The sequence below is a fragment of the Budorcas taxicolor genome, chromosome 19 (assembly GCF_023091745.1).
Source record: "Budorcas taxicolor isolate Tak-1 chromosome 19, Takin1.1, whole genome shotgun sequence".
Lineage (NCBI taxonomy): Eukaryota > Metazoa > Chordata > Mammalia > Artiodactyla > Bovidae > Budorcas > Budorcas taxicolor.
In genome coordinates this window covers 28569193-28588960 of record NC_068928.1, presented here as the reverse complement: position 1 = coordinate 28588960, position 19768 = coordinate 28569193, and the positions used below count along the sequence as shown (strand labels likewise).

Below are 19768 nucleotides of genomic sequence, written 5' to 3'. Positions count from 1 at the left end.
TGTGACCATTGAGCACCTTGTATGTGACTAGTCTTAACTGAGATGGGCTATGTGAGCAAAAATAACCCTGAATTTTGAAGTTTGGATACAAAGAAAAGAAGGCACAGTATCTTGTGAATAGTTTTTACACTGATTACATTGAAATTACAATTGTTTTTTACATATCGCTATGTAAAATGTACTATTAAGTATATTTCTGTTTCTTTTTACTTTTTTAATGTGGCGGCCTTTTTTTTTTTTTTTTGATGTGAATTGCCTTTGGGGCTTATATTATATTTTGATGGGACAGGTTGGTCTGGAAATCAGGCCCATCGCCCAGGGACTCACATGCTTTGAGATGAAGACTCACTTCTGATGACCAAGTAGAAGGCAGAAATATTCCCTGAATTGGCATGGACGTGGAGGGAATTTACCTCCCAAAGAATGGCGTCCCCCTCTTCTCCTATGCAGAGGGTTCCGGAAATGGCCAACCTAAGGTCCTTCCCCAACCAGGAGGAGCGCTCCGGGGGTCAGTGCATCCCTGGCCCTAGGGATACAGCTGCTCTGCTCCAGCACATGGATCCATAACACAGGTTTGCTCAGTTGAAGAGGGGAGGAGCGAGGTCAGTCCACCCTGGAGGACGGATGGGTTCAGAGGCAGTTTTTCTTTGGCCAGAGGAGCGGGAATTGCAGGAGTAGAATCACAGCCTTCGACAAGAAGGTTTGGAGCCCTCACAGGCTGCGGGCGCCTCTCGAGTCAGTTTTCAGAAAATAATGAGCACCTGCACTCAGGACCCCCTCCCTCAGGAAGGGCATCTCCCGAGCCTTGAAGGACTCTGAGCTCCTGGCAGGGGTACCCCCTGGCTCCAGGCTTCACTGTGTCCTCAAGCCAGCCTCAGCACTCTGTTGTCCTGCATGGGTTCAACATCCCCGAGGCAGCCGCAGCCATGGCCGAGCTGCTCCCATGGGCTGGCCGGCTCATCTCCCCAGGCGTTCATTCTCCTTCTTGGTTGTGCTCTGGTTACAAAGTGACATAGGTTTCAGAGGGTCTGCCCCAGTGGTTCCCACCATCTATCCTGTTGTTGTTATTATTTTTTAATTTTCCATTTCTTACCCAACATTTTTTATTTCTCACATTTCTACATATGGTGTTTGTTTTCCTTGCCAAGAGCTTACGAGTAAATATTTATTTGGTTGTGCTGGGTGTTAGTTGCATCCTGCAGGGTCTTTTGTGGCAGCACATGGACTCTCTAGCTGTGGCACACGGGCTCAGTAGTTGCAGCGCGCAGACCCCGTTGTTCCGAGGCATGCAGGATCTTAGTTCCCTGACCAGGGATCGAACCCAAGTCCCCTGCATTGCACTGGACCACTGGGGAAGCACTGGACCACCAGGGAAGTCCTACCCCTGTCATTTTTAGAGGGTGATTTTGCAGGATGCAAGATTTTTCAGGAACGTGCCTATCACATTATAGCAGAAATACCCACGTGGACTTTGTCCTGCTTCTTTGGTGGGCGAGTCTTATACCAGGTGACCACCACTGCCACACTGGGAAGGTTTGTTCCTGGCATTTCAAGTAGACGCAGATCAAGACCATTGTACCTGGTGATCAAGTATGGCGGGATTAGTACTGTTCCTCTTGAGATGTGGTGAACGTAAGCCTGTGGGCTGCCTGGGAACAGGTCTGCCTTAGCTGCATTATCTCTGTGGGCGTCCTTGACTTCTGTGCAACCAATCTGCTAATATACTTTGGGAATTCATTCACTCTGCAAGTTGATGAATGCCTGCAAGCCTCTAGAAAACAACCCTCACCTTCCACCACCAGTGAGAGAGGAGAAAACAGGACACTGGAACTTAAGGAAGCTGAAGGGAGTTGTGAACGTCACAGACATTAGAAGGCAATTAGTGATAAAATAGGAATTTCAGACTACCTTCCCAGCTCCTCACATCAAGACATCACTTACATTGCATTATTTTGTTTTCTCAGGTCGCAACTTCTGAAAATCTTCAGAGAATAGATATCTTCCTCCCCAGTTCTTTACTAGCATAGGAGAAATCTTTTGGAATGTCAAAATTCAGAATATGAGGCGCTTCCGGCATTTTATCAACTTAAATGACAGCTTGTCTGCATTCTGCTTAGGGTGGATTTCAGTGGCTGACTGATCCTACTTGAGAGTGGTAACAAGTATTAGAGGATGAAGCCTGAGACCTTCAAGCTGTATTTCAGGGGTGTGCATGTGCACGTGCACGCACTCTGTGTGTGTGTGTGCGTGCGTGCGTGCGTGCGTGCGTGTGTGCATGTGCCTGCCTGTCCCTTCTCCAGGGGATGTTCCCAACCCAGGGATCAAACCCAGGTCTCCCATATTGCAAGCAGATTCTTTACCAGCTGTGCCACAAGGAAAGCCCAAGAGGGAGGGGCAGAGATTGAGACTGACTTGTCCAGAGATGTGCAGGCCCTTGGGGGTGTGTATGAGCCTTCCTGCAGGGGCTGACCTCTATCACCAGGTGATGCTGGGGATCTGGGCTGATGGTATCAGCACACCATGTCAGGGAGGCTTCCGGGCTTAGTAGAGCTCGCGAAGCTGTACCATTTACCTGTCACTTAACCAGAAGGAACAATGAAATCCTGCACTGCAATTATTTTTGCAAGTATTACTGAAGGTAACAGCTTAATAAATTTAAAAGTTTGATCATAATGGATGGTAATGACGTTTTGAAAAATGGTTTACTTTTCGCTGTGAAAACCTTTAGGTGGTAATGTTTGGCTGGCAGCTATTATCATTATTAAATGCAGTTATTAAGTGTAGAGTCCCCTCCCCTCCCCGCCCCATTTCAGGTGCACATCTTTGTTTTCATGACAGGTGGAGGAATCATGGCATTTATCATACAGATATTAATAGTGTTCATAATTTAAAAATACAATGCATCTATGAAATATGGTTAATTAGGCTATTGAAAAGAAAGAACCCAGATGGGGGAGTGTGTGATAAATTAAGTTTGGAGATTTTGTAAAAGGTTGAATGCCAACTCCCTAAGAGATATTGTTTTCCTCTGCACAACTTGGGATGATAGAGCATTTCAGACAGAAAGCTGGCTGATTAGAAAGAACATATTGACAAGAGGCCAGATTCACTCATTACTTATACATGGGATTTGAAAAATAGACTTTCTCCTAGTCTAGTCTTCAGAGTTCCTTAGAAACGATGGCCTCCATCCCACCCCATAGAAATCCGGCTCATCCATCAGTATCAAGCCCAGATGCTGCATCATCCATGGATCCCTTCGTGCGCTTTCCGCCCTGAGATTTATCTTCATCCTTTACTCCCAATGGCACTTTGTCCCTCTCTCCTGTCCTAGAGTATGCTTTCTGTTGGGTCATTTACAGTTGTTTCTGAATTTGTTTTCTCTGCTGAATCTCCTCACTTTCTTAAGGGAAGAGGACTATCACATCTTTGCATCTTTAGAAAGAGATACAGCAGATAGACTCAGCAGATAGAAAGATACTGTTATCCAGGTGGAGTTGGTTCCTGATTTTATTTGTAACTTTGTAGAAGATACACCATAAGTATCTGTGGAGCCCTAGTGAGCTGTCCAGAATGCTTCTGTGAGCAAGCTGGTGCTGGCATTAGGACTTGATCTGTGATCAGCCAGGCCTGACCCAGAGGGAGAAGGAATTTCATTGTGAGAGGGGAAAGGAGCCTCTAGCTGTGAGCCAAGAGAAGGTTGGCCCCTCAGCTCGAGGCCTTTAATAGGAGGCACCGGGCACAGAGATCCTGGGAGGCAGGGGGAGTGCAGTGTTGGTCTCCATGTACAGTATTGGCATCTGTAGTAGGTTAATAGTTGGCAGGGAGCTTCAGCATCAAGTTATGAGGACCTGACCGAGGGGAGCAGACTGGCTGGGAAACCAAGCACAGCCCCCATTTTGCAAAGATCCAGAACAAAGCACAAGCTAAAATCCCCCAGAATAAGCATGGCACAGGCTCCCAGCACCAGGGCACAAGCAGCCAGGACATGGCAGGTGCAAAAATGCCCCGCCGCTGAGCTCCTCTGCTCATTGTTCTCTTGTCTAGGCTCAGGCCTGGCACCCAGTTATCTTCAGCAAGTAGAGGGCTACCCAGCCCAGGAGCCCAGGAGGCATGGCTGTAGGGATGGGAAGAATACAGGCTTGGTGCACTTCCTTCACAGCTGTGGTAGGTGGCGGTTTTATGTGGTCAGCACATCTGGAAAACGTTTAGGGCCCGTCAGTGTTCAGAGATAAACCCTGCCAGCCCACCTGTCAGGGCTGAGCTGTGTGCGGAAGCCCAGGTCACTGCTGTCCCAAGCTCGGTGGCCGTAGATGATTTGCAGTGGTGCTGTGTCCGACATGCACGGTATGCTTTTCAATAACAATCAGTAGAAAACTTGGATCAAAACTCATCCGTGACTGACACAGACGGCATCTGCAAAGATCGTCTCTTGCAGCATCTAGCTTCCTGGGATATAAAAACCCAACCTGTAGTAAGGATGTTTTTTCTTTTTTCTTTGGAGGGTCACGGACTTGTAAAGGAAGAAAAAAGTGACATTTCATTAAAAAAAAAAAAAAGTTTATCATGTTGTAAAGTAGTATTTTGTTTTGATTTTTTAGAAAAATTTCCTGTTTAAAGCATCATATTCAATTGATTGCTCTTTCATTATTATATGTACATACTGATTTATAAAGAATAAAAATGATATAAATAAATGGACCTTAGTTGCCTCATTTAGTTAACATCTTTTGACAGTGATGGTAAATGTAAGTAAAAGGTTGGAAATTTCACACAGTCCAGAAAGGTGTACTATGGTAACTGAGAGTTTCCTGTGATTCTCAGAAGTTTTATACAGAGATATATCCATATATATGTGTGTGTATATATATATAACCTATAAATAAGGGTGTGTGTGCATGTTTGTGTGTGACACAGATTCCCATGGGCTATCTCTTTTACCTGTGGTAATGTACATGTTTCAGTGCCACTCTCTCAATTTGTCCTCCCCTCTTCTCCCCTGGAGCCAGAGGTATTGTTTTTTGGGGGGTGGGGTGGGGGGAACATGTCATGTAGGTTGCCTAAAAATAAAATGCATTTAAACTAAAAAATAGGAGGGGGTGCTCAGCATACTGTAATTCTTTGTTTTTTAACCTAATCAAACCCAGAGATCTTATCCTAGCGGCATGGACACATTTTTCTGATTCTTCTGAGGGGGTGTGTAGTATAACGTAATATGGGCTCACCATGATCACGCTAGTCCTCTAACGACAGACATTTTGTTTCTAGCATTTTTCTGTTCCGTACAGCGCTGCAGTGACCATGAACAAGCTGATTCTCCAGATTACTTCTTCTGAAGGTCAGGGCATGTGTAATCCAGGGGCTGGCAAGTTTTTTTTCTGTTAAAGAGCCAGGTCACATTTTCAGCTTTGCAGCAGGCCACCCAGGCTCCTGTAACTACTTGCCTCTGCAGTTGTAGTGCACCAGCAGCTCTAGTTGGAGAAACAGATTATAGTGTGTGCAGTGGAGTACTACCCAGCCATAAAAAGGAGCAGGGTTAGAAACTAGAAAAGCTAGAGATGAAATCCACCTTATTAGTAAAGTTTCCGTTTTTCCTTTCTCCATTCTGATGAATCATCCTGTGAGCCCCAGTTTGTAGATTTTTGGCTTCAGTTACAGTCCTGGCTTAAATTTCTCCCTCTTTTCCAACAGAAATGGAACCCAGGGAGAAGGCGATGTGGTTATATATATTGTTTTAACATTGATTATCCGGGACCGTGTAACGTAGGAGTTTTCTGGTGTGCAATTTGGAAACAGCTGAACCGCTTCTGAGAAGTGCACAAACCAAGTTAGCTTGAGACCTTTGTGATTAATAAGATAGAACTATTTCTCTTAAAGCAAAGCCAGGGATTAAGGCTTTCTTAGGGTTAAGAGAACATTCGTCTTGCAACCAGGGATTTCAGTGTCTTTCTACCGGAACAAATGCTTTTTTTCAGATCTAGACACAGTATGAAAAATAAGACCCTTTGCAAGGTGCTTGGGAAAGTTCTAAGTGGTTCCCAAGTGGGGAGGCCTTTGTTCTGGAGGAACAAGCCTGACTTGAGGGGTGAATCGGAGGGGCGCTGGGCCCATCATTCACGGCTGGAGTAGGTCAGAGAGAAAAGTTCACATCTGGGTGTTACTGACCACCAAGCCCTTTCTCGTGGTCCTTTCAGAAGTGATATATTATCAAGCTTACCAAGAGCACAGACTTCTAGTGTAGATTTATTGGGGGAAAATACCCCTTGTCCACATGATAAAGTTATATATTTATTTTCTTTGAAACTCGGGGTAGGTAACATGTAAGGACTTTGTGCTAGTTATTTGAAGAAATACGCTAGCAAGTAATACTAGCTAAAGTGTTTAAATTTGCACATCACACAGTGCCTGGCATATAGTTTGTCAGTTGCCTGGTTGAATGAGAGACTGCGCATTTTTCCAAGGTCGGTGGCTGTCATTGTATGTGAATGTGTGAAGGTGGTACAGTTTTTGCTTTGTAGCTGTGTGTTAAACTGTCCATGTAAGTCGGTGGCTTTTTTCTCTTTGTATGTGGCCTTTCACGATAAAAATGTTTTTAAACATTGTAGGAGAAAATGTAAATGAAGTAAATACCATACATAGGGTTTGTTTCTTTTCAAGGTTTCTGGGTAATATGCTTCAGTTTGCCTTGTCAAGAAGAAGCATAAACATGAGAGTGTTTGCTTGTCAACACATGGAATTTGGTAATTAATTTATATTTAGAAAACCTTTTCCAGTTCTGAACATTTTAGGGAACAGGGTTTCCAAGTGCATCTCACTAACAACCAGGAACAGCTGCTATGCTGTTTTCAGATGGCTTCGCTGTGACATCTGTGAAAACAGACAACTTCAGTAACTGAGTGCGCCTCAATCATGTGGCGTGGAACAGTGTTCGATGCTGTAAGGGGGCCAGAGCACCCCTGGAGTCGGACAGTATGCCCACCTGTACGAAAATACACTTGACTTCCACCTGAAGTCTAAATGGACCTGTATTACATCACCAGTGGCTCAGTGGTAAAGAATTCGCCTACCAAGGCAGGAGATGTGGGTTCAGCCCCTGGGTTGGGAAGATCCCCTGGAGAAGGAAATGGCAACAGCCACAGTCTTCTTGCCTGGGAAACCCCATGGACAGAGGAACCTGGTGGGGTCCAGGCTGAAGAGTCAGACACGACTTAGTGACTAAGCAAAACACAAGGGTTGAAAGTTGCATTTTAACAAGAAGTGTAAACTGTTGACACAGTACTTCATTTTGATTGGTACCTGCTTTACATTGGAGAATAAAAAGATGATTCCTTATCAATAAATCTGATTTGGAATGGGCATTTACAAATCTGGAATAAACAACGATGGCTTACCTGGCAGCGTTGTTATGACCATTATTAGTCAAAATACAAAGGAAGTTCAGAGTCTATGCCCTTCATGCAAACGTGAAACAGAACTGAGGGTATTTGAGTGGGATGGGTTTGGGGAGGCAGGCGGGGAGCAGCACCTTTGCACCAACCATTTGGGTCTGTTCTCTTGCCAAAGTGTTTTCTGGATTTCTTTCACTCCCTCCCCCAACCCCAATCCTTCTGGGTCTGCATTTCACAGGAAAAGACAATATCAATCTTTTAAAAATCAGCCAGTTAATTAAGGGAAATCATGGGACAGCTTCTTGTTTCGTAGCTGTTCAGATTAAATGTGGCAAAGGGGATTCTCTTTGACTCTTGTAAAACTCTTCTTAGTTTTTCCTAATAAAAAGCATTTGCTGGAGAGAAACCACGGACCCGGTTTTCCTTCCCTCAGTGCTTCCAATTAGGGATCTATTATCTCATTCCAGATAATTGGAAAAGGATATTCAAAATACTGCTCCGTGTAAATATGGCTTTTGCCTGCATTCTATTACTTAGGAGTTCCGAACACATCTGGAGCGAGGGCGGCCCCAAGGGCATTGAAGTGCGCTGTTTGGGTTGGCAGGGTGACATTAAAGTATATGCCAATTTGTAATGGCTTTTGGAAGCAGGCAGTTTTAAACTCTCCCTGAACTATTCCCCTGAGAAATTATTCAATTAAGTACAACTAAAATTAATGTTTAGCATTTTTTGTTTAAATAAAAGAGGCAGCTATAAAGGGAAATCTGTGGTTCATGCTTGTGGATTTTTTTTTTTTTTTTTTTTGCTCTCAAATCCAGTGCTTGAGAAATAATTCAGTGGCCTGGAATTGGTGCATTTCCTAGAAGAGACCTAGGTTGCTGGGTCCTCTTTACCACTTTCACTCTGAACACGTCTCCATAGCTGCCTGGGCAGGTTTAGACACCTGGATGATTATTCAGTTTCCACATGTCCAGCACCAGCTGGGGAACCATGGGGAACATAGAGCCAGAAGGACTCCTCCGTCTGTCTTCCTTAGTGCTTCCCAGGCTCGAAATAGGCAGAAGTGATCACCTGAGGGTCTTGTTAAAATGCAGATTTCGATTCATTAGTTGTGAGGTGGGACCCGAGCTTCTGCAGGTCTGTTAAGTTCCCAGGAAATGATGCTCTGGCTGCTGGCCTGAGGGCCACACTTGGAGTAGCCAGGTTCTACGTAGTAGTGGGGTATACTTTAGGGGTTTGGTACCTAGACTTGACTTTGATTTCTAATTGGTGGCTTGTTGTATAGGTATGACTCTTGCTCTTCTTCTCGGTATATATTCTTACTTCTTTCTCAGAAGCCCTGGGTCTCCTGAGCCTTCTTAGGGTCCCCCTCCCTCCACCACCCAAAGACTGTTTTGGGAAATAAAAAGTCACTTTTGATTGATTGATCACAAGAGATAATAGCTTTGGTTCTTCTGTCGTGAATCTTCCTGGAGTCCAGAAACATTGTCGGCCTGGTTTTCTCTGGTGTATCTCTTTGCAGTCATGTTATAAAGAAGGGGGTGGGGGGGAGTTGACCTGATGTTCTTTAGTCTCTATCCCTAAACACAGAGGCCAGAAGTCTGGTGTGTGAAAGGGTATATAAGTCAGTGTGGCTTTGCGATTTTTAACCAAACATTGTTACTTTCAAGGTTTGGCCCCTCAGGCCTTGAAGCCCAGGACCTTGATGGTCAGCTTTCAAGGGGGGTCTGATTGGGACATGGTTAAAATCCACCCTGGGTGAAATCTCCTGAAAGACTGATTCATAACCCCAGGTGGTTCTTTGTCCTCATATGAGAGTATGCTCTAGGAAAGACTACAATATTTACATCTACTCGACTGGTTCATCCCTTGCTTGTGTTGAATGCTAACTTATAGTCAGAACTACCAGATAGAAAAAGATTGAAGCGTCCTTGTAGTGGCCACTACATACCCTCCTGATTGTCCCACCTGGTGTGCTGTCTCCTCCGCTCAGTGTGGTATCCACTAGGAATTCCTCACTTGACAATCTGTCCTTTGTTTTTTTCTCATTCTCTTTTTTACCTAAAAGTATCCTTCTGTCAGTCTATCCTTTGTTTTTTCTATCTCAAAAAATCTCTCTGTAGAGTACAATTCTGATCATGTCACTTGCTTGTGGAAACCCTCCAGGGGTTCTTCTTTGCCTAAGCAGTGTTTCCAAGGTCTTCTGAAATTTTGTCGTATTCATCTGTAGTGTTTCTTACTTAAAGTTTTCCTTTGGACTTAATTTTTCAAATTTGATTTTTTATTTTTACCAAAGTAATATATTTTGATTAAAAAATCAGAATTAAAAAAATGAAAATTAGAAGGCTTAGGAGAAGCAAGTCTTTTCCCCATCAGTCCTCCTCTCCTCAAAGTTTTATCAGCCAGAGGCATTGCTTCTAATTGTCTTAGTGATTTGAGTGTCAATCTCTGTAGTACAATATCTATATTTCAAAGTAATTCGCTCCTGTTTCTTTATGTTTTCAATCTTAGTCCCTGTCGACTTCCTCCTAAGGAAGATGTTAATTTAACCCACAGCAACCCCGTACATACACACTTCCCCTCTTCCCCGTTGCTCACACATTTTTATTAAATCAGTGTTGATGGAATTGTGACTACATAAATGTTCATGACCGAGCCACCCACGGTGGGAACCAGAATTAGACATTATTTGATTATATCCTTTTCCTCTAAAGTCACTAACTGCCTCTTTGTTTGTTTACTTAGTTGTCTTTCCTGATGCTTTTTCATCTTCCCGTCACCTCCACCGCTGACAGAATTGTGAAATTCCTTTCAATATGGACAAACTCTGTCGGTAGCTATCTTCGTCTGTCCCAGCTACTGTAACAGGAATCAGAACTGTTATTGCTGTCCTAATTTCTGAAAACTTTCTTATTTTCTGAAAGTTTCTATTCTACCTTGGTATAGTTTTATAGATGCATGGCCTGCTAACTCTCTAAGGAGGTGTGTGTGCTTGTTTCATTTGCTCCAAGAATAAAATAGAATGCAGAGTCTATCAACATATTGTATAAAATTGGGACGTTTTCCATTTTCAGCAGTTCTGTAATTGATGGGACTCGCCCACCCCCAATTTTTAGTTGTTCTGTGCTTCATAAAGGACTTTGCACTTGGATTTCTTTCCTGTACTTGGAGAGTTTAAACATACATATAAAATAAAACACAAAGTTTATTTAAAATGCGTGTATAATCAGATAGCAAAGATACATGGGCGGACTGTGGCTCCAGGTGACCTGTCTGTAGGTACCTGCCTAGAACCTTTACCCCCCGCTTTAAAAATGGAGACACACGCTTCAGATAGATCCAGAGTGTGAAAACTGGCTGGAATAAAGGGAGGTAACTTTTTTGCAAAGGAGGAATGTTCCCTTCTAAAGGGGAAATGTGTTTCTTCAAGTTATTTGTTTCTTTTAAAACAAGAGTATGTGGTTAGCTTCAGTTTTCTGACTGATAGGTGTCATGGCACCAGATCTCTCAGACTCTGTGTCTTAACCCACTCTCTGGACTTCATCAGATATCTTCTATGAGAAAGGGACATGCAGAGAAATCAAGGTGATGTTCCTCTGGAATGGGAAAAATGCAGACTATGTTTAGTCTGGAGGTAGACAGAGACCTGAAATTTGAGACATAGGAGGCATGAGCTACCAGCAAAGCTTTTGAATTGAAATGCAGAGACCCGTCTCCGAGTCCTACTGCTTATTCATAAGGTAGCTTAGACAAGTTGCATGATCTGTGTGGGCCTGTTTGGACATCTGTAAAATACTCTGTTTCCCTGTCTATCTTCCAGGATTGTCAGGAGGATTGGATGAGATAATACATGATTACAGTACATTAAAACTGTATTACCCTCATCATAAGTATTTTTAGAACTCTTCTTCATTTGTAGGAAATCAGACTGAAACAGGAATGGAAGCCCTAACTTAGAAGTAATGCCACTTTATGGATTTCATAAAAAGCTTGTCTCTTTTTGTTGAGCTCTCAGAGCAAGAACCAAAGAATGACGTTTAAGACTTTCTCCATCTCTCCCATTTTCTTTTTGGACTTATCTGCTTTGTTCTTACCATGTTCTGAAAACTTCAGCATGCTCTGAATAGTCAGCAGCTGGGGCAGATACGGAAGCACAAGGCTGTGATCCTATTAGCAGTTTTGAGTCTAAGAGGAAAAGGAACTGCTCAGGCCGGCAGATCCTACTGGGTTTGAGACGTAGGCTCTTTCTCAAAGGGAGCAAAAGTCTAATGTTCTGGGTCTAGATATTTCACGAGAGACTGTCTAGATGCGTAAGTGACAGAATGGAGCTAGGTAAAAAATGTCCACGATTCCCTGTAATCACTTGTAAGAGGGGAAATGTGGGCAGTGACCTTGGCTCACTGTTGGAGGTTACATTCTCAACCAGAGTTGTGACATTAGATGATCATGATTATGACCAACATACAGCATCACAACAAGTAAGAACGGTACATTTTTATAACAGTTACAAAATAAGATTTCATAGTTTTATAGCATTTAAAGAATTCCACCGACTACACAAGAAGCCATACGTTACTACAAGATATATACACAGCATAAAGAAACACTCAACTGGATCATGGATTTGGCTCAAGGAACTCACATATTCATTGTACTAAGTAATAAACGTTTACTTAACAATAGTTTAGAAGACATTTATAGGAAAAACTTGAATGATCTCATCTTCAAACAAAGCAAAACAAAACGGTCTTGGAACTTTTGCTCTGCTGTCCCCTTTTCCTTTCTGAATGTTAGGGAAAAGTCCCTGAAACAGGGTAGATTACAAGTAAGGGATGTTGCTTCCTACATTTACAGTACAGCTAGATGCTCATATCACAGTCTGCTTTCCTTCCTGGAATCCCCAGCCTCCTACATGATTTTTTTTTTTTTAGTTTACGTTCATTAAGGTTCACTATTTATTTGGCTGTGCCAGATCTTAGTTTCGGCATGCGGCATCTTTAGTTATAGCAAGTGAGATCTATTTTGAGTTGCATCATGCGAGCTCTTAGTTGCAGCATGTGGGATCGAGTTCCCTGTCCAGATACTGAACTCAAGCGCCCTGCATTGGGAGCCACTGGACCACCAGGGAAGTTCACTCTTTGTGCCGTAAAGTTCTGTGCGTCTCGACAAATGCATGATGTCGCATATCCATCATTACATATCATACAGAATTTTGTACTCCCTAAAAATCCTCTACGCTTTTCCTGTTCATACTTCTCTTCTTCCCGAACTCCTGGCCAACACGGATCATTATATTCTGTTTATAGTTTTACCTTTTCCAGGATGTCATGTAATTGGATTCATACAGTCTGTAGCCTTTTTATTCAAGGTGCACAAAAACGTGTTGATTATTTTGAAATCATTTAGTCAGAGCTGAGCCATGTTGTCACCAGGATTCCAGTTTTCTGAAATAATAGGAAGTGTATTCTTATTGTCACTTTATTTGCTATAGCAAAGATTCTGATACGGCTTAACTTTTTTTTTTTAAGTACATTTTTTTTTTCTTGAAGGGCTAGGAAAATGGGTGAGGTCTATATTTTTAGCCCTATTATAGAGTTGTTATTGCCTAACTTAAGATGTTATGCTTTTAGCATCATGTCTTCAAATTAGGACTGATAGCATCTTCTTGGAGCTCTGTGGTGGTTGTTGTTGTTTTTTTTTTTTAGTGACTTAAAATTTCATGTTTCTCTACTATTGTTAATATTTAAAAATTAAAAGAATTTTCTGGGATTATCAGGATGACTAGTGTATTGTTTTGCCATGCGATTCTAGCTCACGTTTGTGATTGTCTTAGAAGTCCTTGGCTGGTGGGAAAAAGACAGTATACTTAATACGTCATGATATATTTGCTTCCAAGAAAAGGCCAAAGGCTGTCACTGTGCTGTGTCTAAAGGATGTCTCCACCGCTGGAATAAAGAACAGCAGGACAACCCCAAAGGACCTATACTTTAGTCTGTATCATCTTCACGTTTCAAGCAGTAATTTACTACTCACAAAACAAGCTTCCTCTGTCAGCATGAAATTAATGGTCGTTAAAATAGAATTTTAGTTTTCTATTTTTAATATGAATTTATATTTTTGGAGCTATGGAATAAAGAGCTATAAACATAAAGAATATATCCCATCGTTGATGTTTATAGTTAAATAATTTAAATAGAATAAACATATTAATACTGTGGGGTATAGAAGAAGTTTCTAAATTTTCTAACAAACTAGATACAACTCAAAATTAGGAAACAGTGACTTACAGCACCTGGCAAGTTTTCAGTAAATATTAGGAGTTGTCATTTTGGTTTCAGGTAATAGGAACTTTCAGATAATAGTGACAGACTAGTGTCTTCTGGCTGCCTTCTCTTGCCCACGCTTGAGCTGCACTCGGTCCTGCAAATCAGGGAAACTGCCCCCTTTCTTCCCTTCCCTCCTGCACCCAAAGTGCCTCTCAGCACAGCGCACAGCAGTGGACTGTGCCAGCCCACAGACCCGGTGGATGCCGCCTTCTTTCCTGAAGCGCTGCCGTGGGGGACTGCGCTCTCCTCGGGGCGCTGTTCTGTTTCTGGTTTTGTTCTTCCCTCCTCCTTTGCCTTTAGTTTTTGTCCCTCTTGCTCTTTAAATACTGACGTTCTCTAATGTTGTCCCTCCTTTACCTAGCCTTCTCTTCTTGTTTGTTGTGTCTTGTTTAATTTGAATTTTTCAGGTAACATTACAGAAAAACCATGTATGCTTGGGTAGTGCTGTACTTTTAACACATGTATAGATGAGTCTAACCGCTGCCACACGCAGGGGACCCAGAGCGGCTCCATCATCCGCTGGTCCCCTCCCCCGTCCCTCAGCCTTGGTGGTGACCAGCTGCTCTGTTCTCCATCAGCATAGTTTTATCTTTTGGAGACTGTCATATAAATGGAATCATACATATGAACTTCTGTAGTATTCCACCGTGCTATTGAGCCCATCCAATGAGTTTTTCTAATTTGATTTCTTGTATTTTTCAGCTTCACAGTTCACATTTGGCTCTTTTCTGATTTCTGGGGTTTAAAAATATATATATATATATATATTCTTTTTTTTGGCGAAATCATATCTTCATGGGATTCAAGAGTGTTCACCTTTACTCGTTAGGTCATTTTTATTTTAACTGCTTTAAAGTTTTTGTCAGATAATTCCAGTGGCCGTGTTATCTCAGCATTGCATCTGTGGGCTGTGTTTTCTCGTGCATCTTGAGATTTTCCGGTACTTCACAGGCTGAGTGATTTTGGATTTGATCTTGGACATTTTGATTACTATATGATGAGACTCTGGTTCTTGTTTAAAAGGAAAATTTATTATTTACTTGGCTATTATTTCTTCCTTTCCTGTATCTATGCCCCTCTTATTTTTTTCTTCCACGTTTTGCCCTCTTTAATCTTTTCCTGTGACTCCTGGGAGATTATTCCAGTTTATTTTCCAACTGAATCTTTCATTTAGATTACAGTCTGCCTAACTGCTTCACTGTGGTTTTTAATTTGACAAGTGTGTCTCTACCTGGAGCCCTGTCTGTAGTAACTTAGGTCAGTCCCTCATTGTGGCTCTCTGTTGTGTTGCATTGATTTAGTGTCTTTTTGAATCTTGTTTCTTAAAAAGAGAAACCTCAAGAAACTGGTTTCTCTTTTTCTGGAAAGAATTCTCTTTTCTAGCACAGAAGGGGTGAGGGAAGGGGAGAGGGGGCTCCTTCTGTATTCACACCCGTTGGCTGTTAGCTCGTCTGCACACACGGGTCAGTGTCTTTTGTTAGAAGTCGGGAAGGGCCCTAATCTTGGCATAGGTCTCTGTCACACATGTTACAGCCCAGTTGAGGGAAGACTGAAAGGTCATTGGGTTGATGGTGAGGAGGAAGACGGAAGGGAGCCTGTGCCTCCTGCCCAGCCTGGCCCACCTGTCCCTGCTTAAGATGCGAGCAGGTACAGCCAGGGAGCTTTCTCCTAGGCCTCCAAGGCCAAATTTTTCCCAGAGGCTCCGCGTGGGTGGGCAGTAACTCCCCCTCCTAGGGCGCCATGGCCGATGTGTTACTTTTCCTTTGCTGTGTCACAGGTTGATCTCTCCTGTTCTGTCTCCCTAACCCCTTTCCTAGGGTTAGGGTAGGGTTAGGGTTTCCTAGTGTACAGAAAAGTGTACTATTAGATATTATCATCCACCCCATGTTTAGTTTCCATGATAGGAATAAAGGGAGTTAAATTAATGCCCTCAAGAAAAGCTCTTTATTCACTGTTTGTTGTTTGTTTTTTTTAATGCTTGTCTTCAAATGTCATTAGCGATATAAGCTAAAGGCATAACATATTGACTTTGCAAGTGCCAGCATCCACTGTGAGTGCCAAAAGATACCAAACTTATCTGAAGATATACAGTACACTTCTTGCACTAATATGGAATTTACTGAGACTGTAACTGAGTATAGAAAAATTGAAGATAATTAGGTTCAGCTCTGTTGGCACTGTGTAATATTTCTTGCTGCTCTTTGATTCAGTTTTGCATCACACTTCCTATTGTCCATTTTTTCCCCTTCTGTGTTGGAATGGCACTTGGTATCTCGAGTTAATACCCAATAGAAACATAAGTTCCTTCTTGAAACCAAATGCAAATAATTACCAGGAATCAAAATATCAGTTGCCATTTGGAGGCTGTACTGTCAGGAATCTGAAAGAGTCAGCTGGTTGTTTCTTAACCTGTGTTCTGAAACCTGTATTTAATTTGCTCACAACAGTCTGTGGTTGGGGAAATTCCCCCCTTAGAAGCTGCTAGGCTGCAAGGTGGGAATTCCCCCAGGCTCCTTACCCTTGGAAATCTCCTTCTGAGGTCATATTAAGAAGTGAGTTCAATTAAATCAACCCACAGTGGCAGTGCAGACCTTTTAAAAACTAACTTGGCAGTGTGTTTCAAAGTCCACGGGGTAGTCATGATCACACTTAATTGACTTAAAGAAACAACAGAGAAGAAGGCAGATGGTCATGGAGGAAAGAATTCATTGACTCATGATGTAGAAATACAGAACCATTCTCAGTATCCCACAATAGGCTATTTTTAATGAATGTTTATTTTAATGGAATGAATATTTTGTAACCATTAGAAATTATAACCATGAAGACTGTATAACAACATGAAAGCATACAAATGATATGTTAACAGGGGGCAGAAGGCTCATATATTGCAATTATATGAAAGTATGTATGTTTATGTCAAACCTTAGAAGGGAATCCATAGAAGATACTTTTCCATCTCTCATTTATAAACTTGCTATTATATAATTTTTTATCAGTTAAAAATAAAGGTTTTTTTCTTTTTTTTTTTTTTTGGAAAGCAAACAAACTGGTAATCAGATGAGGTTTGCCAGCCAAGATGTTTGGTCTAAGGTGAGAACATTAACCCATTCAGTGTTGACTACTGGTTTTTATTTAGTTAATCTTCTACTAGTTTTTTATTTACCTCTGTTATGAATATTTATAATTCCAATGAGAGCTCTGTCCAGAAACCCAGTTAACATATAACAACTTACATATTTAGTAACTGACAAGGAATATTATCACTTGACTTTCTTATGGTGCTATAAGCTTATTAAGTCTCAATTTTATATTACATATTGTGACTTTCGGAGAAGGCAATGGCAACCCACTCCAGTACTCTTGCCTGGAAAATCCCATGGACGGAGGAGCCTGGTAGGCTACAGTCCATGGGGTCGCGAAGAGTCAGACACGACTGAGCAACTTCACTTTCACTTTTCACTTTCATGCACTGGAGAAGGAAATGGCAACCTACTCTAGTATCCTTGCCTGGAGAATCCCAGGGACAGGAGCCTGGTGGGATGCCGTCTATGGGGTTGCACAGAGTCAGACACGACTGATGTGATTTAGTAGCAGTATTGTGACTTTAAAACATATCATGCAGGGATTCTCCTGGTGGCTCAGTGATTAAAACTCCATGTTTTGAATGCAGGGGATTCAGGTTCAATCCCTGGTTGGGGAACTAAGGTCCCACAAGCAATAAATAAATAAATCTTTTTGCTTTTTCCCCCATGTCTTACTAAATAGTGTGGGACTTAAAATGTTCAATAGCAAGTTGCCAGAGAAGATTATTTTTGCCTTTTTTTGTTATATAGGTTATTTAGGAATGGTTTCCTTAACATTTTTTTTTTCATCTTCTGTCATGTGATCTTTCATCCTGATGAAAGATTCCTTTTTTATCTCTGATCATACTCCTTGACTTGAAATCGATCTGATCCATATTGATACAGCTGTGCCAGCTTTCTCACACAGACAAGTTCTGTGCCTTATATTTGAAGTTATTGTGAAGGCATATAGTTGAGTAGTGTGGTTTTTTATTATTTTTGAATCTTGTCTGACATCCTTTATCTTTCAGTTGAGAAGTTGGTCCGTTTACATTTAATGTAATGACGGATACAGTTGGGTTTAAGTCTGCCATCTAGGTTACGGCCTTTTGTCCTGTGTTCTCTGTATCTCCTTTCTTGCCTCTTTTGGGTAAATCATGCATATTTGGTATTCAATTTTATTCCCTCTATTGATTTTTTTAAAGCTGTTCCTCTTGGTGGTGGTTATATGGTGGTGGTTGTGTGTTTGGTGTTTTGTTTTTAAGTTATTGCTTTAGAACTCTGCTGTTTAACACATTATTGATGAGAGACATATTAATACATCTTTTTTTACCCAACCATTATTGACATGTCAATATTATTTACATAACAAATTACTGGCCACAGATATTAATTCTTCAAAATAATCCCCTGGTCAATAATGAGTTAATAATCACTAGTCACATGTGGCTATGGAAATTAACTGAAATATGAAAAAATAAGTCCCTGACTAGAGTTTGGAGAATGGATTGAAGGGATTGAGGAACAGAAACAGGAAGGTAAGTTAGGACAGTTTTAGAAACATTGGAAGCTTTTTGTGAGGTATTACTAACAGAGTTCTAGAGAAATGGTATGATTGAAAGATAATAGGGAGGTAGAATCAACAAGAATGGCTAACAAATGAAATGTCAAGTGAAGGAGAAGGGAGAAGTTCGTGTGACTCCTAAGATTTCCTTCTTAGGCAAGCAAGTGAATGATGGTCCCATTCATTAATTGAGGCAGGGGAGGTAGGGGAGTCAGATTTGGGGGAAGATGAGGAGTTTTGTTTTGGAGGCCTTGCGAGACAGATATTTGTAGGGATTTCAAGGTGGAGATAAGTAGTAAGCAGTTGGCTACGTGAGTCAAGGATTTTTGGAGAGCTGTGTAGGGCAGAGATTTTCTTTTTAAAAAAATTTAGATATTTTTAAAAATGAAGTTATTTAATTTAAATAGTTTTAAATGAAAATAGAATAGAAATATACAGAACTCTGGGGATCACCAACATTTAAGAGGAAGAGGACTCCTCTGGTGGTCTGCCTGCCCCAGTGTGGGGGACAGGTTCGATCCCAGGTCCAGGAAGATTCCACATACCTTGGGGCAGTTAAAGCCTGTGTGCCACAACTGCTGAAGCCCACCCATGTGCCTAGAGCCTGTGCTCCCCAGCAGGAGAAGACAATGAGAATCCCTAGGGAGTAACAACGAGAGTGTAGCCCCCCGCCCCGCCCTGCCATCACCACAGCTAGGGAGAGCCTGCATGCAGCAACTAAGACCCAGTGCAGACAAAAATAAATAAACACATATTTTTTAAAAAAAAAAAGAGGAAGAAGAAACTCTAGGCAGAGCTTATAGATAGTTGAAAGAAAACTAGGAGAGAATATATCCTTGAATACAAGGAAATAGTTGTGAATGGATGGTTAAATAATAGTGACCGGTTTACTAGGCAGATGTTGTGTAGATAATATTTGACAAATTTGGCTTAGATCCACTTTTCTAAGAAGCAGCAAGTTATTCAGTGCTTTGAAATTATTCAGTGCTTTGCTCATTTATACTCCAATCATTCATTCCTTTTATCTTTTAGTATCTATCCTATCTTGCTGTGTATTAGGCACTCTGCTAGGGATAGGAGCTACAGAGGTAAGAGTTAGTGTCCATCATCCTCTTCCTGTAAAAGAAAGACATGCAAACATATCTGTTGTTTATTTGCTAAATCATGTCCACAACCACAAATAAAGAGGAAGGGAGGGAAGGAGGGAAGAAGGAGAACCGCAATAAAAAAAAAAAAATAGCATATAGAGCTCATCATAAGAAATTCAGGCAATTCAGAAAATACAGGCAAGATCATCAAGGACCCCACCACTGAGAAATAATCGTATTAACATCAGGTTAACACTGTCTGGATACATCTTTAAAGGTTGGTACATATAAAAGGAGGGATGGAAATAATTTTACCTAATTAGGGTTATACTATATG

At 41.6% G+C, this 19768-nt stretch overlaps 1 protein-coding gene across 1 annotated transcript in view; it reads left to right on the top strand.

The window, feature by feature from the left end:
• STX8 (syntaxin 8) overlaps window positions 1-19768 on the top strand; it is a 199299-nt gene that overhangs the window by 94644 nt on the left and 84887 nt on the right. The window lies entirely within an intron of this gene.